This window comes from Manis pentadactyla, chromosome 3 (genome assembly GCF_030020395.1).
Source record: "Manis pentadactyla isolate mManPen7 chromosome 3, mManPen7.hap1, whole genome shotgun sequence".
Lineage (NCBI taxonomy): Eukaryota > Metazoa > Chordata > Mammalia > Pholidota > Manidae > Manis > Manis pentadactyla.
This window is the reverse complement of record NC_080021.1, coordinates 190,234,449-190,259,830: the sequence shown is the minus strand read 5'-3', so window position 1 is coordinate 190,259,830 and position 25,382 is coordinate 190,234,449. Positions and strand designations below refer to the sequence as shown.

General features: G+C 41.6%; 1 long non-coding RNA gene across 2 annotated transcripts in view; it reads left to right on the top strand.

Moving 5' to 3' along the window:
• The window catches only part of LOC130683016 (uncharacterized), a 473,713-nt gene that overhangs the window by 300,784 nt on the left and 147,547 nt on the right, over nt 1-25,382 (top strand). The gene's annotated exons all lie outside the window — the stretch shown is intronic.

Genomic DNA, 25,382 nt, shown 5'->3' with positions numbered 1-25,382 from the left:
CATTTATATATATATATATATATATATATATATATATATGAACTTGTTTAATCAATGCAAGTATTTTGTATAATACACAGAGCAAGTATTTTAATCTTCATTTCGTAAGTAACAAAAATGGGAAGTCTGAGGCTCAGGTCATATAACTAGTCAACGGCAGGGACTGGATTTCAAAACAGAGCTTCCAAATTCATGTGTTGCACTTTTAGATACCCCAGCTTTCCTTATATCTCAGGGAATTTTGGGGAAAAAGATGTAAAATATGTGGAAAATGGAATCTCAAGTTGAAAAAAATCAAACCAATAGCTGCAGTCAACAACTGGCTGAGGTATTTAAAGTATTAAAATTAAGTGGTTAGTAACCTTTATTTTGTTACTAGGGGAGCTGTCGCTTAGAGATGGAAGGGGTGTGCAGCCCCTTGTAGTGTATTCCAAGAGTAGATCAATGAGTGCAGATTTTTACCCCTTATCTCTTTTCCCTATTTACTCTCTATCTTCATTGTCAGGAAGTGCTTTTTTATTGGTAAAAGAATTCCCTCTTGCTGCAATTTGAATCCTTCTCCTCTTGTTCCACCCCAGGGGAGAGGAACCTATTTATCACCAAATCTTTCCTCTCTGTTTCTCCTTGGCTAGAACATCTTTGCAAGTTGTACGGGTTTTCATTTCCCTGCTGCCTATGTCCTTGCCTTGAACAAGTCAGCAGGGGAAGCCCTCTCCTTTTAGTTTTTGCGAATGGTTAATATGAAACCTGTGCATTTTTCATCTTTTTAAAAAGTTATTAATTACCATCCTGGTTTAGGTTGGAAGAGCTCCAGTTAATGAGAGGATACAGGTTCAAGGGGACACAAGGATACAGAGCAGAGCTTTAGGTATTTTGCGTCCCAAAGCAAGGTCTGGGACAAGGCCTGTGGTCCTGTCTCTGTGGGTGTATGAGGTGAACTTGGACCTGGCTGAGCTTGTGTGTCTCAGGCCCGGAGGCAGTTTGCCCCTCCCTCCCTGCTCGGACTGTGTTCCTGAAGGGAAGTCACCCAGCAACTCTTGATTTGGAATTTTCTCCCCTCCCCACATGGAATAATTTATGGCAAGCCCCAAAATAAGCTCCTTAAAATATCCGAACGTTGTTGTTGTTGTTGGGTTTTTTTCTTCCCCCATAAGCGTTTTACATCCAGGCCTCCATCAGGCAAATTTCGGATAAAAGGTGATTAGTGTTTTGGCAGGATTTTCATGAGGCTTTCTCTTGTATTCCTGCCAGAGAGCTTGCCAGGCCCAGATTTGATTAAAATGGCAGTGGGCTCTGCTACTTGAATGTAATTAGAACCATTCATTAAAGCTTTTGCTGACAGTTTGGCAACCTGTGCATTTTTCAGAGTATGGCCAGCAGCCCGTAGAAACGGCTCAGGGGAGGAGCAGGGGCCCAACACCCCAGGCCCAGCTCAAGGAATGGGACATCCTCCACAGCCGGGAGCTTTCTGCATGGCCAGACTGGCATTCACAGCAACCGAGCGCTCCTTTAATTGGATTAAGGGGGATGAGGGTGCCGCCTTCTTACTGAAACCAAAGCTAAGCAGGAGGGTTGGTGGTGCGTTTTATACAGAATACAGTGTGCTCCAGTCCTGATGACGTGCCTCCTTGCACAGGCTCATCAGGCAAGCACACAGCCGCCTGGGGGTAGTCAGCCACTCGCTAGCAAGGCCAATGTCCTATTATATCGACTTCTGGTGCCAAATACAGGATCTGACACTTAGTAAATACTCAGTAAGTGCTGATATATAAAGTACAGATGAGAAGTAGAAAAAATACAATCTTGTTTATTTTGATATCAGTTTTCAGAGGTGTGGTCTCCCTGCCCCCAGCCTTTCTCCCTCCATTCACCATTATAACATTTCTAAAATGCCAATCTGACTACCTTTCTGCATAAAACATTTCAGTGGCTTCCATTGCCCTTAGGATGAGGTCCACACTGCTCGGTGTGGTCTGTGAGGTCCTCCAAGGCCCGTGATTGCCCCTTTGGCTCTAGCTCTCACCCCCTCCTTGCTGTCCCAGTTGCACCCTCTGCTTTGGTCACCCCAAGTTCTGAGCAGTTCCTGACATAGACTGTTAGGCAATCACTTTTGCATGAGCTGTCCTCCTGTACCTGAACAGTCTCATGTCCATCTGATTCACTTCTGTGTATTTGGAGTTCTTTGCTTGAATGATACTTTTTCCAACAAGTCTTCCATGTGCTTCTCAAAGGTACTCCAGAACAATTTTTCTGGCCCCTATGATTGTGACCAACACAATCTGTTGAAATTGTCTGTGTACTTGGGTCCCAGTCCTACTAAAATGTTACCTCACCTACCTGGGGGCAGGCAAGGGACAATGCCTTATTCTCTGAATCCTCAATTCCTGGCGCAGGACTTGAATATGGTACATGCTCAGTAAGTATTTTTAAATGACTGAACAAACATGGTTGCGTATAATGAATGTGCGTGTGCTCAGTGATTTGATTTGTAGGTCTTAAGCGTTGTGCAAAGTGACTCTGATGTCATGGATTGGCTCAACCCTTAGCAGGTGGTGGATGGTGCCTTTAAGACAGTCCATAGAATAGTCAGGGAGGTGTGTGCTTGCTCCACAAAGGGCCTCATGCCAGGGAGTCACAGCCAAAGGGATGATCCGGTTGGCCCTGCAAATCCTCCAGCACCTGCTCCCTGTCTCGTCACTGCGTTGACATTGACTCCTGTGCTCATTCCACTGTTGGCATGGCCCATCCTGACCCCAGATGCTTTAGCTTGACTCTGCCACCCTGATCTGGCCTCTTAGACTGCTGTTTGTCCATTGTTATTCTGAGCTGGAACCTCAAATATCATGATGTCACAGTCTGCCACACCTTGCAGTCCCATTTCACAGGTTGCATAATCAAGTAACAGAGAGGGTGGCTGACAGCCCTAAGAAAGTCAATGATACAGCAAACCTTTGAACCCTGTGAATATTATTATGTATACCATGGCAATAAGGAGAAAGGTGGATGGGGTGCCCAGTCATTCTTATGTTGAAAGAACAAGAGACTCGAAAGGTTTAAACAAGTGATTTACAATGCAACTGCAGTGAACCACAAGGCATTTGAAGTCACCTGCCTTTGGTAATAATTTTAATGATCTTTTGTGCCCTAGTGCTGTCCCTATTGGCATCCATTGGGTTGGTTGTCCAGCTTTGAAAGCATAATCGCATCCAATTTCAGGAGGAAGATGAGTGTTGGTAGGACAATATGACATGTACCACTTGCAAATCTTTACATGAGCAGAACAGATCTATTCTTATGCAAAGCAAATTAGCTAAATATATAGCTAGATATATATTTATATATTTGTATCTATATATACATATATCTATTAAATTATGTGAATAGATTTATTTGTACATCTAGACATTTGCCAAAATAGATATTAAGTAGTTATTTCAAACGCTGGAAAAAACGTAGATTGGAGAACTCACATGGAGGGGACTCTTTCGCTTGTGTATCTACTTGGATAAGAAGAGAATTTGAAATGAGGTTGAACTTTACTTTTTATGTCATTCTACCTTTATTTAGCAATCTTACTTCTGGATTCTGTTCTAAGATGATCACTAGACAATGCATGTTAATTGTGTATATGTATAAAGATGTTCATTACAGCAGCACCTATGTACATGATAGCAGCATTGGAAATAATACATCAACCACTGGCACTGGCTAAGTAAATCATGAAATTTCCTTAGAATGAAATTCATGGAGCCATTAAAAATAAGGTAGAAAACTATTTATTGACGTGAGTTATTTTACTAGGTAGAAAAAAAGATGATGAAACAATTTATACGTTATGGTATCCCTTTTGTTTACTTAACGTTTATACATAGAGAAAGACAGAGTCTGGAATGGATACAACAAAATGTTATCTGTGATTTATAGATTGAAAAGTGTTTTAATTTTCTTTGTGTTACATGTATCTTCCAATTTTTCTACAATGGAAAGAAATCACATTTATAATAATTCTAAAAGTTATAAATCAGAATCGTGCCGCCTGGAGTTTAGCACAAACATGGGGCTCCAACTGGGGCTTTGCCATTGCCAAGGAAAGCGGAGAAACCAACTGTTTGGTTTCACACATGATGTGGGCGAGACTGCAGCCAAGGGCAGCATTTGTATGTGAGTGTGACCACTGAGACCAATGCCCAGGAACTTGATCATCGCTCACACCCACATCCTTTCCATATTGTTCCCAGTCTGGTTAAGATGCTGCTCGGAAGATGCATATTTCATTCAGGAGGGAGAAGTCAGAATCAAATTGGGTCCTTTGTAGCTGCACCACGTATTTGCACCAATATTTATCCCATCTGTTCTGAGAGTCTGCTCCCCATTACTTACCGAAACTGTCAGGCTCCCCCTCCCCATTATTTATAAATTCTTTGGCCTGGCACGCAGGTCTTGTGAGGTCTGCCCCCAGCCTGCTTTCCCAGCCATCTCTCTCCTGAGTTCCTTTCAGGTTCCTTCTGCTCTAACCAACCAGGACTGCTCAGCATTTTCTAATGACTCAGAATGCTTTCAGCCTCCCTGAGAAAAAACCCAAATTGACTTCTAGGAAAAGGAAATGTATTCTCTCACGTCAGAGCAATGCCAGAGACGAGGTGAACTGCAGGGATGATGGATCTAGCAGCTCAGTGATGTAATGAACGATCGCACCTCTCTGCTCTGCCATTCTTAGTGTTGGATTCAACCTCAGACCAGGACCAACTGCCTGTAGCTGTCCCAAGCATCGTGTCCAGACATGGCGGCATCTCAGAGAGAAAGGTGCACTGTCTTTCCTGTGGTTTTCTCTTGGGATTAGAAGACTATTCTGAGGAGCCCTCTTAGAGACCACCTCCTCCTATCTCATTGGCCAGAAACAGGGCACGTGCTGCTCCCAAACTGATTACCAACATCCTTGACCTGTTGGGGCCATGCTTAAGAACGGGAGAGGAGGCAGTCTTCCCTAATGCATGTGGCTACATGACGGAGGGATGGATATCTAAAAGAAATTTGGGATTCAGTTAGGAAGAACAGGAATGCTAGTTGGCCACACCACTGAACTGACCCTTTTTTTTTTTTAATCTCATGCATCTGTTCACACTGCTTCCTCACCTGGAATGCCCTTCTTTCCAATCTTCTTGTTCAGATTTTAGCATTTTTTCCATCTTTCATGGCCTGACTCAAACTACATCCTCCATAAAACTGATTCTGGTTTCCCAAGCTAGTTGTTAGGTCCTTTCCTTTGGAATTAAAACTGCAGCATGTTATATTTTTTTCCTAAATGCTTTTAACATAATCTGCTATATACTGTGGTTATTTGTGAGTGTGTCTTTTTTAAACATGACCAGGGGTTACAAGATGAGTCAATGCAAGATAAGTGTGACCAATATGTAGTCTCCTATGTAAAGCATGGCATATGGGCCTCTATTCTCCTCTCCCATGTATGTGACAGATAGAACTGATTGTAACACTGTTTCTAACTAGGCCTGCACACAGCCGCAAAATCATTCTCAACACAGTGCTCCAGGAAGCCATTATTAAATGATTGGGACTAATGCTGCAAATGAAACCTATCTGCCATTTTGGCCTAGTGTTTGTAAGGTAGAAGCCAGTCTTAAGGGGCAAAGGTAAGAGTCAGGGTAGACTCAATACAGAGATGAGCAACACACAATTCCCCAGATCCAGGAACCTATAGTCTAGAGAAGAAACATATCCATACACAAATTCTTCAAAAGCAAGGCATAAGGTGATGAGTGTAATGGGGAGGTATTCACAAGGAGCTGTGTTAATGTGAGACATTAGGGAGGCCTTCTCAGAGAAGGGATTTCTCCAATTATTCTGTGTTCAGTGCATCCACTTAACTAATCTTATATTGTTGAACATTTAGATTATTTATAACTGTTTAATATGATCACTATACTAGAATAAATATTTATGTAGTCAAATTTTAATATATTTTTAACTATTCACATGGGATAAATTCCTAGAAATAGAATGACTAAGACAAAGAGGATGTACATCTTAGGGATATACATATATATTGTTAGAGATATACATGTAATATACACATAAACATTCATTCCTTTTTGGGTCGCAATTGTGTAAATGTATTATAGTTTGTTCAGTCAATAATTGGGCAAAATAACAGATTATGCTGCAATGAGAAGGCTTATACATCTATCTTTATTTTTGGTAGTGTGTCTTTGGGTTAGATTCCTAGAATTGAGACAGCTGGGTCCAAGGGTAAATGCATAGATGAATTTTATAGATCTTGACAAATTCCCCTCTATAGAGATATTCCCACTAGCAATGCATGACAGTGTCTGTTTCCTAAATCTTGCCAATAGTCAAACTTTTGAAATGGTATCTCAATATCCTTTTATTTTTCCCTCATTGCAAGTTATATTGTGCATCTTTCATAAATTGAAGAGCCATTTGCATTTATTTTTCTATACCAGTTTTAAAAGAATAGTCCAAGGACCTTCTTTCTATACATTCCACTTCCCCAGATTCACTCATTGTTTACATTTTACTCCATTTGCTTTATCATTCTGTCTCTCTGCCTCTGACTCTGTTTCTCTCATATATATATATACGTATATATGAGACAGACCAGCTGCACACAGAGGTAGTTTTATCTCTTCCATTCCAATTCTCATGCCTCTGCTGTCAAAGACTCAAAACCCTGGGCCTTGCCCTCTTGGATAATGCTTAAATCTTTTCTGACTCCCTCTGATGGGTTGCAGATTCACTACTGAACACTACTGAAGGACTGAACATTCCCCAGAGGAACTTGCTTTTCCCAAAAGTGTATATACATATGGTAGGCAGTGGTGGTGGCTGGCAGGATAGTGAATACTGTGCTTATCAATCCCCAAATCAAACAGGTTCAGTGGGGGAAGGGAGGATTATTTGCCGCAAAGTATGGAGATGAGTGCATTGACTGTAAAAACACTTAGTGAGAACACATACCGTGTCACAGCCGTGCTAGGCAATAGGGATATAAAGAGGATTGATTAGCAGTTGGGAGAAAAAAATTCACTTAGACTCTATTCATATCAAAGGTGAGTTTTTCCAAGTGTAATAAATGGTCTAATATAGAAGAGAAGTCAAATACAAACATAAAAACAAAACAAAAACAAAACATAAAAAATTCCAGAGTTTAAGGGAAAACAAGGGAGATTACAAATGACTGAAGAAGTCACAAAGAACAAAGACTGGTGGATTTGACTACATAAAATGAAAACACTTTGACATAACCAAAATTAAAAGGCAAACTATCAAAGAAGATGATGGAAAGTGAACATTTACTTGGAAAACACACGTGAATTGAAACAAAAAGCACTAAAAATAACCTCAGTACCTAAATGTACAAAGAAATGCAAATTAGAACCATAATGAAGTATGGTCTTCTGCTCATTAAAGCTAACTGTGTGTGTGAGTGTGTGTGTGTGTGTGTGTGTGTGTGACGATAGAGAGAAATGTTTCATTTTAAAGATGGGTCTGAAATCCCATAAATGGGAAAGTCACCTTTGTTGGAAAAGTAAATCACTTTGGTAGGAAGGGAAGCCCCCCCTCCCCCCCTCCCCGGCATGGCCTGAATGGCCCTGGGTGAGAAAAAGTTGAACTGCTCCGGATAGCGATGTGGGAAAGACTTTGAGATTAGTCTTAAGAAAGACTGAAGAATGAGAGTCACATGGAGAGAAAAGGAAAGCAATTTGGCCTCTATAGGAATGGCTTATGAAACTTGGGAGCAGAGATGTGGTGTCCGCTGTTAAATGTTAAGTTACCTTGCTGAGCTGTACTGGAATCTTCAGTAAACCTCTACTCCGCACCGCTGCTTCACGGCAGGCTTGCAGTGCTTGGAGGAAATCAAGGTAAAGGGAGCTATGTCCCCATTTGGGTTGAGACAGAACTAAAAGAAGGAAACAGCCCCAAGAGACGAGAGGCAGTTGGGATTCAGTGGCAAAAATGGCTGCTCCAAACAAAAAGAGATAACAGATAAAAATCATTTTTACGTTGAAAAATACACGACTGTACTGCAGACCAAAAGGGAGAGTTCGAGGGAGCAGAAATGCGAGAGCGCCCAGAGCTGTCTGGGACGGCGGGGCCATCTGCCCACGGGAGGTGCCGGAGGGGCCGAGATGGCAAAGCGCAGGGGCAGGCGGGAGTTGGATTTGCCTCGGGCTTGGCAGGGCTGTGCTCACTGTCAGAGCACATCAGCACAGCGTTCAAACTAGTAGTTCTCAAAGTGTGGTCCCCGAGCCAGCGGCGTCTGCACCCCCCCGGGAATGTGTTATGCATACCAATTCTTGGTTCCCGTCCCAGACCTACTGAATCGGAAACTCTGGGGATGAGGCCCAAAATCTGTGTTTTAACAAGGTGATTCTGTTTCGTGCCAGTTAGAGAACTGCTGGTTTGAATTATAGCTCCATGGAGATTCCAGTAGTTAGTATTTATTCATTCATGAATTGTTTTCAGCAGATACATATTGAGTACCTGTTATGTGCCAGACATTGTTCCAGACTCCAGGAATACAGGGGAGAAGAAGGACAAAGTCTTAGTTCTGGATAAAATCCTCCATCCTAGAGGGATTTTAGGATTTTCTTTCAGGATTTTCTTTAGTAACTCTCCCTTGTCCCATATTATGTTAATTATTAACTTTCCTTCCAGTTGGTCAAGACAGAAATCCTTAGAGTTGTTCTTTTCTTCTCATGTTTTACCTCAGGAAAACTTGTTGACTCTACCTTTAAAATATATACAGAATTTTCCTCTTGTTACCACCTCCACTACCCTTACCTTGGCCCCCCACTATTATCTACAGTATTGGGATGGGAGATGATGGAGGTTTGAGCCAGGGTAGGAGAGGATAGGGCAGTGATCAAATAAAGGATGCCTCAACACCATCACTGAAGTGATGTTCAAGTTGCATCCTGACCCTCTTCTGCTAAATACCCACTTCCTATTTCCCTCAAGTAAAGGCCTGTGTACTGGAGTAGTAGACAAGGGCCCTTAGTACTCTGGATGATTATACCCCACTCCCACCTCAGTATGAATTCAGCAGCTATGTAGGTCTCCTTGGGGTGCTGTTTCTCTAACAGCAGAGAGGCTGCCTCATGACCTGCATGCTGTCTGATTCCTCTATCTCAAATATTCTTCCCTCAAATATTTGCACAGCTAACACACTCTCCTCCTTTAGGTCTTGAGTTAGATATTACCTTCTCAGTGGCCTTGACTATCCTCTTTAAAAGTATAATCCCATGCTCACCTCCTGTAGGTAGTCCTGGTTTCCTTTACCCTGCTCACAGTTGTACCCATAGCACTTAGCTTTGAAGGAATGATACAATTTACTTATGCTTTGTCTCCTCCATTAGAACAAAAGCTCCCTATAGGCAGGATCTTTGTGTATTTGTTCTCTGCTGTAACCCAAGCCCCAAACATTGTTTGGAATGTAGTAGGCTCTCAATAAACATTTGTTGAATTAGTAAATAAAATGTTTAATGTTGTGTGTTGCTATTATAGATCAGCTTTCTTTTTTTATGATGCTTTCTGGCTATTTATCTCAGGTTCTCAAGAATTGGCTGTTATGCATCTACTTGACATTCTGTCACTTTGTTTGCCTGACTTAGATTTTGGGTGAATTCCCTTGGATTTTTAGAAGGTGATATTTTTCCCTTTTCCTTCTCTATGTGAATTTCTTTTGTGAGCATCTCTAATTATAGAGCATCTGTAATCTATATTAAAAACTCTTAATATCCTATTCTTTCAGGGAACACGCCTCTCTGTGGTTTCCCCATTGAGACTAAATTAACTGGCTCGTATATGTTGATTTTATTTGTGTGTATGTCTGTGTGTGTACCAATGTCTACTCTTCAGAAATGCACAAAGATTTTTACCAAGGACATAGTTTTTTGTGTCTCCTGAGAAGTGCTGTGGTCTACTAGGAATACCTAAACTACTCAGTTTACAGCTGCCGCTGTCTCACTGGAGTTTGAGCCATTTCCCACCTTGGTGCCAGATTTCCCTCATCTGTGAAATGTGAACATGGACCAGCTAATCCAAAGAGGGCTGTTTCTTATTGCTCTAATATAGCCACAAAACCTAATTTTTACTGCTTTGTCTATTGGAGTGACAGATTAGGCTAATAATTTTCCTTGTGTTGAACCAATTTTGCACTTTTGATGGATTCATTTCCTACTACAGTCTCTGGCACATAAAAAGTGCCCCATGAATGTGGGTTGAAGGAGGGAGGAAGAAAGAAATGACTATGAAAAGATCATGAGATTTTGGATAGAAAGAAGCTGGGTTGAAATCTAATTTCTCCCAGTAATGTGCTAGGAGATTTAGAGTCTCAGTGTCATCTTTTGAAAAGGAAGAAACTCATCTAAAATACTTATTGTGGCAATTAAATGAGTTTGTAAATGTGAAAGAGCTCTGCAAACTAAGATGCCATGAAAAATGTTATTATTATTATTGTTAACAAAAATATAACGGCATACATACTAAATTCAGTAAACTGTCAGTGTTACTGAGAGAACATCAGACTTTTTTCTACTGTTCTTAGCCTATAGTGTGTAATTTGAGTATATCTGACTTCCAACAAATGGCCCCCCACCCCCACCTCCATGCAAATACCCACTGTTAAATCTAGTTTACCAACATTATTGCTATACTTCTCAGGATGTCACACTTCCTGTCTCCTAGGACCTATCAAGAGAACCAAGGGCTTCCACATTTGGGCCATTGTTGTACCTGATGTATAGAAGCACTTAATACTAATAACCATTGATCAGCTGTTTCACATGAGTATTAGCATTCCTTGGGACTAGGGTGAGGAACTGAAAAAATCACATTGACTGTAGTTATAATTCACTGTCTTTGCCTTTTTCATACAAGTTGGCATATGTTTTCATCAATGGTGGTGGTGGTGACTCTAGAGTAAGATTTTAAGTGCAGTTGGTAGAAATATCTTAAAAAGATAAGCAGCTGAAATGGAAAGACCTTTGAACTAAGGGTTAGGAAACCTGAATTTCCTCATCCTAACCCTACAACTGGCTGTGAGAATCTGAGCAGGTCTCTTAGCACCTTTATTTACCTCAATGTCTGCACTTCTGAAAGAGGTAGGGGTGGGGGGCCATTGCTTGGAAGCCAGATATACTCAAATTACACACCATAGTCTAAGTAATGAAATGAAATCTCAACCCTATGAAAAGTCTAAAACCACCCAAATGAAAGTTAATAAAATCTAAAAGACAAAATGGTAATATCTTGTAAGGCAGATTAAAGCTAAAGAGGAGTTTTCACATTTAAAAAGCAATTCTTAGAAAAAAGGCACTACATGCAAAAATTGAGACCCAGCCCCAAGCTGAGAGTTATTAAAACAATGAAAAACTTCCCTGAGCATAACATATTTAACTTTCAATATGATAAAAGGCTGAAAGGGGCAAGGGAGGTAATAAATCCTTAGTCTTCTATAACCAGGTAAAACAAATTCAGTATTCCAGTAAGCCACATTTTAATAGTAACAGACATTAGAATCAATCTAGTGCAGCCCATGGATTGCAGGCAGTGCAGGCTAACGCTACCCTTGGAATCCCAATGGTAGCCTGAATGACAGAGCACAGGGAGCCACGTGTGGCTGGGAAGTCGGGCACTGCTTGGACAAAGTCCCCAGGCTGAGCACCTGTGATGGCAATCTCCCAGTTAAGCAGGAGCCTGGCACTTATGCAAACCCCTGTTGGTCAGAGAGAAGGCCACCTGACACAGATGTCCCCAGCACAACTTCTCCCTGGCCCATCAGAATCGCACATGCCGACAGCCCCATGTACCTATTAGGTTTGGAGCTCACAGCCGCTCCTTTCCTGGCAGCTGATAAAAGCTTGGAGCAAATGTGTCTGAGAAGAGCTTAGGCAACATGTGAGAACACTTGGTCTAAGCCCTCTGACAGCCTGAGGAAATGCTGAGGATGCCTTACACAGCTTGTTTGTTAGCAGGGAGTCCGCCGGCCTTCCATTTTGCATCTAGGTTTACAAAGTGGTTACCTATGAGGAGGAAGTACGAAACAACGTGAGGCAAGCTGACAGAAAAACTTGAATCAGTGCCTTGATGTATCTTGAGGAACAGCTCTCTTTTCTACCCAATAGAACTTCCTGTCTCTGAATGACATTTATTTGTGTTGGGTAGGGATCTAAACCTCGTTCATTTGTTTAAGAAAACATTTATTGCACATCATCTGTTTGCCAGGATACACTAAGTCATTCGTTAGTTTAAGAGAACATTCATTGCACTTCCATGTGCCAAACATTGATCTATGCCCTGTTGAACTTTATGATACAGATGTATCTGCAACAGACACACACACAAAATACTTCCAAATCTATTCACGATGTGTTTGTACTTTGCCACAATATATCCAGTCTAAATTAGAGAATATTCATTTGAAAACTACAGTTTAAAATTTGAATTTATTATTGTCCAAACCGCATTTCTACAACATTAAGAGAAGTCAAGACATTATGTGGGACCTGCCAACCAGATGTGCAGGGAGGTTGGACGTGGCAAGGGCAGGAACATGTTGTAGATATAAACTTAGGGTGCTCAGAAGGAGCATCCTTTACAAGTGATGTTTAAACTGAGCCTGGAGTATAAGAGAAGTTGGCCAAGCAAAGGCAGGGGAGGAGAGAGAGCATTCTAGGCAAAGGGAACAAAAGGCACAAGAGGACAGATCTCAGAGGGAGAGCAAGTGAACCTTACCTGAAGCCAAAGAGTGAAGGAGAAAGAAGTGCTAGAAGGAGCTGAAGATGTGGATGAGGAGAGATCAGAGCAGAGCAGCAGAATGAGGAGATAACATCATCAGATTGTTATTCTAAAAAGACTGTCTTAGGTTTTAGGTAAAAAAAACCTTTACTATAGTCCTCAGTTTTTCATCTATTAAGAGAGTCCAAAGAACATAAATAGAGAAGAAAACTGCATCTCCAAGAAATATCGTTAGAGCTACAGCTTCCAACCCATCGGTTAAAGAGATCATCTGCCAGATCAGTGAATTTGGGATCAATTTGAGGAAGGATGCTGAGAGGCGGTATGTAACCCCCCAGACCTCAGCCCATTCCAGATTTCTCTAAAAGTAAGTGAGAGGGACATCAGTTGTGAGTTAGGATTTGCTGTGAGCCAGGCCTATCTCCTAGATGGGTGATTCGCTCAGCTGACTTGAGTAAACAATAAAAATTAAGAAAAAGTTTCTCTCTGGATATCTTCTGAAACGATGTGTCTGGACCAAAGCTGTTAGCTGCCCCGGATCACTACTCTGCCCCAACCATACACACCACTCCTGAGCAAAGAGCAGTCAAGTAGAATGGCCTCTTTCTCAACGGACAGGTGAATAAGTAAGACCCACTACCAGTCCTATATGTAGACATCATGAGAAGGAAGAGAAGGAGGGAAGTTAGGAAGTGAAAACCAGATGAGGAGTTCACACCTGACACAGAATTATTCCAAGGGATGAGAGAAAATTACTCCAGAATATAGAAAAAATTTCAGATAAATACTTTTTCAACCTTCAGAGAAATTAAGAAGGACATGGTCCCTTTGAAAAGGAAGGTAAGACAGAGAGGTAAAGAGTTCAAGGAAGAGAGCCTATAATGGCCAAAGGAGAAGTAAGCTTGCAATGTTTAGGAAAGAAACAACACAATAATGAAATTCCTAGGAAAGGGGAGTCACTTTAGAAGCTGCAATAACCAGAATCTGGAGCATGAGTAAATTAAGGAAAATGAGAAAATGTTTACAAACAGAAAAAAAATTATGGACATGGAAGATAAAGGCCAACGCATGTAAACATATCAGCGTTTCTGGAAAAGAGAACAGATACATGAGACATAAATACGTTACAAGATATCCTAGTAGAAAACTTCCCTATAATAAACTAAGAGCTGAACCTGCAGATCAACTGAGCACTCATTCCAGCAAGAAAATAAAAATAAAAAGACTCAGAACAAAAAAACCTTGAGGCATATCTTGAGTTACAGAACTGCAAGGATAGAGTGTTGTAGCTGTAATTTTTATTCTATGTCAAGTGTTCCATGTAAAAAAAATCAAGCTGGTCTCTCAATTCTCCATTGTAACATTCAGTGTTTTAAGACTGGAATGTGTATATGGAATTATAATTTATGTATGAAGGTAGCAAACATATAAGCTTTAAAAAAAATTCAGGGAATGTAGAAGCCATGAGCCCTTCTTGGGAAAAAAATATTTATTTAGAGATAAAATCAAGTTGATAGTCCTGGAACATAGACCATGGTCAGTGGTATTGATTTTTTTCTTTATGAGTCCCTGTGTTCATTTATTTAATAACAAGTATAGTAGTAATAGTAGTAGTAATAATAATAACAGAAACTACCGTTTTTATGATGCTTCCTAAATGCTAGGTACTTTACAGTCATTATCTCTCTCAATCCTTATGGTGCCTATGGAGTAGTATTATTATCACCCCATTTTATAGTTGGAGAAACACTGAGCTAGTAAGCAGCAGACCCACATGCTGAGTCTTTGTTTTCTGACTCCTCCATTTACGTCTCTTTTATCACTTTCATTTCTGTGTCTTTTTCCTCGATATTCTGAAATATTGCCTCAGGTTTATCCTCCACATCACAGATTTTCTGTAAAGTTAGTTTTGTCCTTTACTGCCTTTGCCAATTATCAAATTATTCTGTAGTGTTGCCTTTACATATATTAATTACCTACCTCATTACTTATTAATATATTGTCTTACCATCTCATCTTAGATCTCTTGTTTCTTAGAATCTTTGCTCTTTTTTCCTCAAAGGTAAAAAGTAGACTCTGAAAATTAGTTCTATGGCCTGAATGAAATGAACAGCCTTTCTCTATCTCTGAGTGCTACATTTATTTTCTGTGTTGCAGACCCTCCATGGTATATGTATATGTGTATCTTTATTAATCTCTGAATATTTTGTCCTGTATTTGCCCCAAAATTAAGATGGGTGAATTCTTCCTTAGGCCTTATATGGGGGGATTCAATCTCTAAGTCTTCACTGGGCTGGCTGGCTGGCTGGCCATGAAGTCCTAGTTTAGGGGTGCGTCTATGTTATCAGGAGAGGTCTTGTGCCAGGGGAACTTTATGTTGACAAAACATTCTGCACCCAAATCTCTATCTGGCTTACCTCCATTCCACACAGGTGGAGCATCTGTGTCTGACAGCTTTCCTATATTTCTGTCTGCACAGAAGTAAACCCTGCTATCTTGGGCTTTCTGCTCGGTGTGGCAGGTTTCCCCTGGACTGCCAGCACAGGCTGATTGCCAAAGATTTTCCTCTGGTAGCAAAAGAGTTTTCAAGTGAAGAGATCCCTGCTCCCTCATGGCCTAGTCTGGCCTCCAGCCTGTACCCCTCAGGAACACGGGGTGCCCTTCACCTTGGAGATTTCCTTCAATCAGATGCCCAGTTGTTCCATTTGAAGACCAGAAACTCCTCAAAATTTCTGATGTGGTTGAGATCTTCTCTAGTATAGCAAGTGATGTTACTTGCCCCTATTTTAAAATTTTCATTAGAGTAATTTCAGTTGATTTCTTAGGGGAGCTTAATGTCTGTATGCACAGCAATATCTTTTCCACCACCATCTTCTCAATATTTTAGCTTTTGACATCTTCTCTTGATCCCTCAGTTGGGGCAACCTCATCAGATGTTCCTCTCTGGCTTATTGGATTCAAAGCCATACATGACTCCTGCCTCAGTCCAGCCTCCCAAGGCCACTATTTATTGTACTTGGGGGAAGAGAAGAGCCTTCTGTCAACTGCAGTTCAGTGGTCCCCTCTAACTGGGTAATTTTGTCCTTGCTTCTATTCAGGTTTGGGAAGTTTGGGCAGATTTCAATTATTTATCGGGATCTTAATTTTTCTTACATTTTGAATAAGATCTTTATTTGACATGGGTCTTAATTCTTTATCATATTTGCTTCAACTACTTCTCCCTTATCTGTTTCCTTTTTTCTTTCTTTTCTTTTGAAGTGTTCAATTCAGTTTTAAGATGCTTTGTGACCTAAAAGGGACCAAGATCTGGAGGGAATCGAAGTTAATTTAGAAGCTGAAAGCTGTGTCTATATTTCCTTGGCAGAATTGGAAGTGACTAAAAGATTCTGTCAGTGGGATTCGACCCAGCTATTTTATGAAGCCCCAGGCAGGGATAATGGTGGGAGAAGACCAGAAGCTGCAGCCTCGTCCATCATGGATGCAGCTTATCAAGGCCACCGTCAGTGGAACAAATCTGTTCTACTTACGTCCTCTTGTGCTACAGTGGACACATGTCCATGGATAAGGAAAGTATTTTCTCAATAGATGACCAGGGTGGAACAATCTTCACCAAAGGAAAAGCTGGCCCTCAAGGATGGGGAAAAACAAATTAATATTTTATATAACAATGAAAGTGGAAGTTCTCAGGCCCTATATGTAGCTGCTTCTCAAAATTGCTCCAGAGTTATACTTGGATTCCAAGAAAAAGTGATTTGACCATTCTGGTGGCCTTTGGGCTCTGAAGCAATGGTCAAGGCAGGAATATGATGAGTGATCAAGCACTCTGTAGCTCCCTGCTTCTCTCTGGGGGCTTCGACCGAGCTCCCAACAGAGGCATCTGCATGTATGACAGGTCTTGTGAGCATTAAAGGGCTTCTCTGTTCAGCTAGCTGAGAGAAGCATCTATTTGGAGTATAAGGACAGTGATGGGGACAGCTGATCTGAACTGGGGCAGCTGATATGACATCAGCTTTGGCAGAGGAGGTGCTGACAGCTATGGTTGGGATATGAAATTATGTTGACAGAAGTTGAATCAGCAGACACAGAGCAGTAGGAAGGAGCTTGCATGAGTTATCCCAGATACAATGCTCCTCTGCTGATGAAATTCCAACGTACACAACATCTGGCTAATACTCAAGCAGAAATGCACTGATGCTGCCCACTATCTATAGCAGAAACAGCAGTTGGCTATCTGGCTTTGCTACTTGCAAACAGCCTTTCAGAATCTAGCCACCCATAGTAGGAGAATTTCTGTACTCTGACAAACCAAGTAACCCTCAGGCTTTTTGTTACAGGTAGTCATTCATGTGGCAACCACCAAATTTCTTAAAACATGAGACAATTTTGGTTGTATGACACACAATTGTTTCACTCACACTAGGAAAGAAAAATGCTGCCAAGTAAACTATCACATACTATTGATTGAAAGTTGCATCCTGATTTCAGAGATACTAAAAAGTGAAAAACTGTGCATCTTAGAACCAGTGAAATACAGTATGTATCAGGCATTGTGCTAGGCCTTGAACATAGGGCTGCAGGCAACATAGACATCCAGTCTGGCCTCAAGAAACTAGAGTCTGGTGGGGAGACAGATGCTGAAAAAGGCAGTTGAAGCATGACGCAGGGCCTGGAGGAACATGGGAGTCTTTTCCAAGAAAGTGACCCTACATCTGAGACCAGATGGAGCAGCAGGAGTCAGCGAGGTGAGGGCAAAGGTAGAACTTCAGGAAGAGGGATTAGCACATGCAAAGGCTCTGAGAGGAAAAGGCCCAGGGTAAGCAAGGATGAGAGTAATGAGGAGAGAGTCAGGCGAGGCCAAGTCATGTGGGGCTTCCAGCCCACACGAAGGAATCAGGTTTTCCTAAGGGCTGTGGGAGGCCACAGAGAGGATTTAAGGAAGAGTGAAACGAGATCAGAATGTGTCTTTTAAAAATCACCTTACTTGCCATGTTGATGTGAGAGAAGCATAAGAACAGTTGCAGGGAGATCAGCTAGGAGATTTCTGCAGAAATTTAGGTTAAAATGGCTAATGGTTTATAATAAGGTGCTGGCGGTGGTGATGGGAAGAAATGAGGACTCAAGCATATTTTAAGGGGACCAACTACTTCTCTGTTTTGTTTGATTTTATTTTTATTTATTTTTTTGCAGTGGGGAGAGGGGATCAGTTGGCATCCAAGGAAATAAAAGTATTGACTAAAGAAAAGCCCAGCTGCAGACTGGAACCAGCTTCTGATTTTCCAGTGTTAATTGTGACTTGACTTGCATGGAAAACAAAGGTTCCATACATTTAGATGTTTCCTAAACCAAGACACGTTGCAATATTGGGGTAAAAATGGTTCCAGTGTTTCAATAACAAATCATCCCCTGCAAGTTTATTTAATTACTTCTTTAGACATTATTGCCATGACCTTAGGTAACTTCATGCTTAGGAGCATGAATTATGAAGTTTTATTAATTGAATTATGTTAAAAATTTTTTTAGAAGCATCCTAACAAGAAGCAGTCACTTACGGAAGCTTTTAGCCAGGTAGTATTTCTAATTTTTATGCAAATATTAAGTACATGTTTATAAAATGAGAGACAATTGTGGTATCCTCAAAAGAGCACTGCCCTAGATAAGGAGGCCTGGTTGAGTCCCGAATTTCTTAACTCACTACCTTTGTGACATTGGGCAAGCTAACCAACACATTTCATTTGTGAAATGAAGAAAGAGGCTCTCTCTACCTACCTTGCAGGGTTATATGAACACCAAATGAGATTCATAGCAAAAATGTTTTGAACTCCTATTTTGTCTTAGACTCTAAGCCAGGCAGAAGGGATACAACAGTGCACAAAGCAGCCATAGTCTCTGTCCTCAAAAGGATTCTCATTGCAGAAATGAAGTTGTATATTATAAATTACTGTAGATGTGTAAAATAGTACTATCATCAAATATTAGCAGTAGTAGAACTTGTTAGCAGAGAGTGTTGTACTTTAATCGTGTTATGAAATACTTTTCAAAAAGGTGGACTTTCAAATATAAAATGAACACAAGTCAAAGCTTTTATTCAACTCATTAATGAGAGAACAACTAAGATGTTAAAACCACTCCAAAGAGCATTTGAGAAGCTAAGTATTTATAGCAATGTTAGAATAAGATAGCTGGCTTAAATACAAAACCTGTCAGTATTCCAGCAGGACTGTAAATCATAACCCATTGAGGTGATCTCTTTTACCAGACAAAAATCATTTGAATCTCTATCAGACAAAAATCTTCAAATGAGTCTGACAAGAATCCGCAGGCAAGACCCTGCTGAAGGGGACTAGGCAACAGAATGGTGAAAGCGCTGGGAGCAAGCTTCCTGAACAGTGAAGCAATTGCATGAACTGGGCACTGGGTGAATGAGGGAATGTCAGGGACCAGATATGGCCATGTTATGGAGGGAGGGAGGAGTTGGCCAGAGGTCATCTTGGATTCCCCAGGGAGGACAGCCTGGAAGGACAATAGGAAGGCCCTCCAGATACTCAGGGGCTGAAGTAGGCTTCACTCACATAGAAGAGCCAACAGTCAGAGGCTACAGAGGTGATGTCTCTGAGTCACTTGTGAAAGACAGAATCAGCAGTGGGACCCACCCTGCCCAAAGGGCACCAGGGCCGGAGTGCATCTACACCAGTGAGGGAACATCTTTCCTGTCCCTTTCCTCTCTCTCCACTTCCCTGTTTTATTTCCAACCCAATGGAGGCCAGAGACAGCCCACTGAGAAGGTGAGAAGTAGAAGAGCAAGATGAGAAAAAAATAGGAAAGAAACTGACCCCCCACCCACCGGTCTCCAAGCCTGAGGCAGGCCAGGGAGTGGGAAGCTTTAACTTTGAATAAAATACTATTTTGACTATGATGTTGTGACTGGTCATTTTATTTACTGAAAGGACTTTGTGAAAATATCAGGACTTATTGTTAACTGAGAGTACCTGGAAAGGTTGAAGGACTTGCCTAGATTTTTATCCAGGGACAGAGAAGGAATGAGCCCTTACACTGGCCAGCTCCTTGGCCCTGAGTGCTGGGGACAGGTTGGAGGGAGGCTGAGTATGTTTCCAAATGCTGCCTTTCCTGCCATTCTCTGGGGGCTGAGCTTTTGGTACAGGCCAGGAGGACACAGAAGGCCTGGACAGATGTCTCCTTACTTAAGTGGGTGCAACTGTGGCCTTCTGGGCTGGCTGGTTGCTATTCTATCTCAGTTTCTATAGCCTTGATGAGGACAGTGGTGACTCCAGCATGTCAGCTAATGAGGGACTCATGCCCAAGCAGCACCCTTGTACATTAAAGATCCATTGAAAGATCTGAGAGGCGATTCCAGATGAGCCCCGGTCAGTGGCTGTCCTACCATGTCCCTCTGATGCAGGCACTCCTTTGCCCACTCTGTGGGGGCAATCAGGGCCATACCCCGGGGCACACCAACACAGATGGGAAGACTGTCCTCTCTTTTTCTCATTCATCTTGCACAGCCTGAACAGTGATAAAGAAATGAAATGCAGTTCCTCTTCCTGTAGGTGCCTCCTGTGTCAATTATCAGAGAGGGAAAGTGCATCACTTCTGGACGGCCTGAGGGCAGGAAGAACTTCCTTATCCTTACTCAGGGAAGCGGTTCTCTCCGCAAATGCAGCTCTACCCAACAGGCTGATGCTCTCTCACCTCCAAGTCCTTTTCTTCTCCAAGGCTGGGGTGTGGGTAGTGAATGGAGGTGGGTGGAAGGGCTCATTCTGGAGTTAGCACTCTCAATAAGCCCATGTGGTGTGGTTGGAACTGGAGCCTCCTTGGGGAGATTAGGACTTAGAAAATGGGACACTAACACCACTAAGTGCCTTTTGCTCACTACTCAGAGCCCTAGTTGCAATTCTGGGGCAATAGGAAATCCCCAACTTGTCAATCCAGTTCTAGTTGCCAGTGAAGACACCAGAGACAGCTGTGGAAAGCCCTGCCTTAGTAGTCAGGGGCACATCACCCTTTCCCAGCAGCTCTTGTGGCTCTTCATCTATAAAACTATCCAAATACTTTAAAAGTTCACTTATATTTCTTGTCAGTAACCACTCTTGAGTTGGCAGGACCATACATTTATCATCTGGTGGGTAAAACAGAGCTACTGAGAAATAAGCCTGTGATATAACCAAACAGAGAAATGATAGAGAGAATTCACCCTCCGGACAGTTCTTTATGTAAAGGTCAGTTGACTGTCTCATTGTCCTCCATTGTAGGTAGGAACTGTAAGAGAGCAACAATTTTTATGTCTGTATGTAAGCCACTTGAACAATAATGATTTCTTGGATTACTTTAAACGTGCCTATTCCTCCTCTGTGACTAATTAAGCTGAATTCTGTGCATACAGGAAGCTGTTTGGCATTTGCCAATATCTGTGTGGACCTGCTGGGTTTGATTACCCACCATTAGTTCATAGCGATTGGACAGGCCAGCCGACTTCCAGGTTGTCTCAATTATCTAGATACCTTGTCACCTTTCTGGCCAAGTTTTAATATCTTCACATGATTCCTATAGAGAGTGTGTGTGTTTTAAACTTGGCCTCATCTGGAGGATTAGTGAAAACATTGGGCGCTTCCTCCTTAGGTGGTTAATGAAGGCCCCAGCAATGACAATAGTACAAATTACTTTCAAACAGTTCCTATTTTTGTCAGTGCTAAAAATACTCTTTCATTTATGTTTTCTTCCAGATTTACTGTGTCCCTTTCTAAAGTGAAAATCGAAAAAGAAAGGTTCTGAATACCAACCTTATTAGACAAACAATGCAACATTTAAGAAGATGAGTTAAAAATGCATCTATGAATTATAAATAATGCATAATATAGCTGTATAATATAGTGCATACTACAAAAATGATGCTTTTTTTTTTTCTCAGGGGCTAATTTCTTTCCACTTGTGGATTTATATTGAAGTCCCAAGTCCTGGCAGTGAAATCGATGGTCAGAGCTTTAATTGGGGCTCTCTGGTGATTATCTAGATTGGCAGCAGCTGTCAATCAGCTTCTAAAGAAATGTCTGAGCCAATGATTAGGCTGCACTGTGAGATGTTAGGCCCCTAGGGACAACGTTAAGGCTTCCACTCACAGGGGAACCCTTAAGAATAGTGGAGCTATAATTTTCCAAGTTGCTGGCTTACCTGGCAACATATGTGTCCCAGCTTTCTGGCTGAGTCAACTCAGAACGATGATATCATGGCATATACTGGATCCACATGGCTGTATAAGCAAAACAATGCTACGAATCCCCAGCAGCTTCTATTAGTATAAAAAAATAATATCCTATGTGTATTTATAGAGCACTTCACATATAATTGAATCCTATTGATAAAATAACAAGGCATTACTATTCTTTTCTGGGGGAAATATACAAAATTCACAGATTTCTTCCCACTTGGTGTATATATTATCTCTTGGAGGCCCTATTTTCATAAGAATTAAAAATGCAAACTTTTTTGAATATAGAAACCATTCTACAATGGCTTAATCTCATTAATTCAGGTTCCACTAATTAAAATTTTAGGATCATTCAAGTAGTATTGGGTTACATTTGTTTTTCCTTCATCTTTAAATTATGGTAAATAATGATAAGAAGAGTTCTTTTGGTTAAGAAATGAGCTGCCAAATTCTTATAAAGTTAAATGTACAAGTGCTTACCAGATGACCTAGCAATTCCACTTTTAGGTATTTCCCCAAGAAAATGGAAATATATGCCCATCAAAAGACCTGTACACAAATGTTTAGAGCAGCTTTATTTGTAATCATTAAAAACCTGAAACCACCCAAAATGTCTCCCAGTAGGTGACTGGATAAACAAATTGTGGTATATCCAAACAATAGAATATTATTCAGCAATAAAATGAAATGAACTGCTGATACACAGGGATATATCTCAACAACAGAATGCTGAATGAAATAAGGCCAGACATGAAAGATTATATGTGGTATGGTTCCATTACTATGAAATTCTAGGAACATTCACAATTAATTTTTAGTGACAGAAGGCAATCAATGGTTGCCTAGGGATGAGGGTGGAGCTATTGACTGGGCAGGGTCTCAAGGGAATATTTTGAGGAGCTGGAAATGTTCTATACATTGATTGAGGTAATAGTTGCATGGGTGTCTACATTTGTCAAAACTCAATGAACTATACACTTAAAATGTGGGCATGTAAATTATACCTTCATAAATGAATTTTCTTAAATGAGACATGCCATCTTCATTAATAGCAAAAGTCTTAGCCTGTCCCTTGTAGCTCTCTGTGCTTCCTCTCTTTCAAATTTTTTTTGTAGCAATATCATTTCCAATATGCAAATGGTATAGAGAATTCCAACTTGAGTTCAAGGGAATCATATTAAACAAGAAAAAAAAGAGTCAACCTTCTACCCCATATCTAATACCTAATACTGCAAATTCTGTTTATTCTGACTCCCAAGTATCTTTTGTATCTTTACAATGCTACCTAGCCTTACCTCCACTGCCTTCAGTAAGCTTTCCATTATCTCCTGACTGTCTCCTTCCTGCTATGATTTGATTTGAACAACAGGACCTTCCACACCATCTCCGAGGTGCCAGGAAACAAAATGGATTGTTTTCAGTGCTGTTGATGTTTTCTATGTTCATTTTCTCTAGCGTGTTAGTGATGCCCCTTTGGAAAATATTAGCCCATTTCAATCGTGTTCAAGGGTTTGTGTTCTCTGTGGGCCAGTGGGGAAGGACCAGGTATGGTGGTGACCACAGGAATCAAGGCAGAAAACCCCAAGAACGACAGAACACTTGGAGGGCCGAACCAAAGCTTAGAGGCTCAGCCTGCCCCAGCCCCCAGCACCCACCCACCCATCCCAGTGTTCTCCCAAGGCTCTGCTTCACTGCGTTCTGTCCCGTATGTATTCAGGGAGTGATTTCCTTTCTGTCTGTCTCCTCACATTCTTCTCTGGCTGCCAGACAGATGGAAACAGTGAATGGCCACCCAGGAGGGAAAAGGTGACGGTTTTAGGCTGGTTTAGCCCATTGTAAAAGGCCTCTAGGAGTATTTTCCATCTCTGAAGTGACCTTCAGTGAGACTTGGGATAGGAAGCCTCCTGTGAGAGGTTTCCCATCAATTACACACTTGTCAGGAGAAGCCCCACCCCAGCTCGGAGACTTCCACCTTAAACTTTCAAAAGAAGCCACTTGCTAAATGTTCTGCAGCTGAGGATACCAGGGGAGCCACTAAAAATCAAACAAGTGAGCAGAAACCAAATTTGACTTTTGGCCCCAGGAGTAAGAGAGATAAAGATGAAAGCCCCCAGGCAACTATTTGACAAGGCCTTTGTGGAGTGGAAATGAGTGACCCACAAATTGGAGTGGCACTTCTCTCCACGGGCCGTCCTGCAAGCGAGGCCTGAACATCCCCGCCCCTCAGTGCACAGGCTGTTCAGCCCGCTGACTGCCGCCCCCAGTGCAGGATAGATTTTTGGGGAGACAGCTCTAACCTCAAAGATAACCATGGAGTTAGCCTCACAGACACTTCTCCATGGCCGGAACAGCAGGAACACTTTATCATTGGGAGTCTTGGGCATGAGCCCTGTTTCTAGACTATCTTCTAGTCCTGGCTCTGCTGTAGATGAACTGAGTGAACTTGAACTTGAACTTGAGTAAGTCATTTAGTCTTTATGGGCCATTGTTTTGTTGAAGTGATGGGCATGACAACAGCCATGTTAGAAGTTGGTAATGATGTGTGGGGAGTCCAGATGAAGGAGAGATTATTCATTCCACAAAAAGGAGGTGACATTTGAACTGGGTCGTGAGAAAGCTGTAAGAGTTTTCCAGTCAAGCAAGAGAGAAGAATGTTGCAGGCAAGGTAACTCATTCCTTAAAGGCAGGAGAGGGAGGGCAGATTTGAGGAGGCCTGGGTAGGACAAGCAATCAATTTAAGAGCATGAGGGTGGGGAGGGAACTAGAGGTGCTTCAGACTTAGAATCAGTACATGGTGCCCAGTTGAATGTAGCTTCCCATCCAACAGAGGATGATGGCCTGCTGGCTCCTTCTTTGGGTGACTGGGCAGATGATCATTTAATTAAGTAAAACACCCAAAGCAGAAGGTGGAAGGCCGGCTGACATGTCCAGCAGACAGCTGAATAATTAGGCCTGAAGCTCAGAGGAGGGGGTGAAGCCAGAAGTGTAGATCTGGGTGTCATTGGCTTACCTTGATCTCAATAATTTCAAAGTTCCTTTCTAAATCTAAAGTCATAGGATCTGTGATGATAAATTTATTAAAGGGAAAATTTTTAAATGAATGCTTTCTTCTCCCCCTGGAATATTATCCTGATGAGACACTTGCTATGTTTTTTCCTGCCTCCCTTTTTATGGTGTTTAGGTGCCACTACAGGATGTTCGTAGGATTCTTGCTACTAAATTTTATTGTTCTTGAGTTTCTGTCAGCTACGAGCTGCAGTTTTGGACAACGTAAGATGGTCTTAGCCCAGAAAATTAACCAGTCGTTGGACATCAAGGAGGAATACCCAAAAGGCTTTGGAACAGAGTCTGAGCAGTTCTCATCAATTATCAACAGCTCCCCATT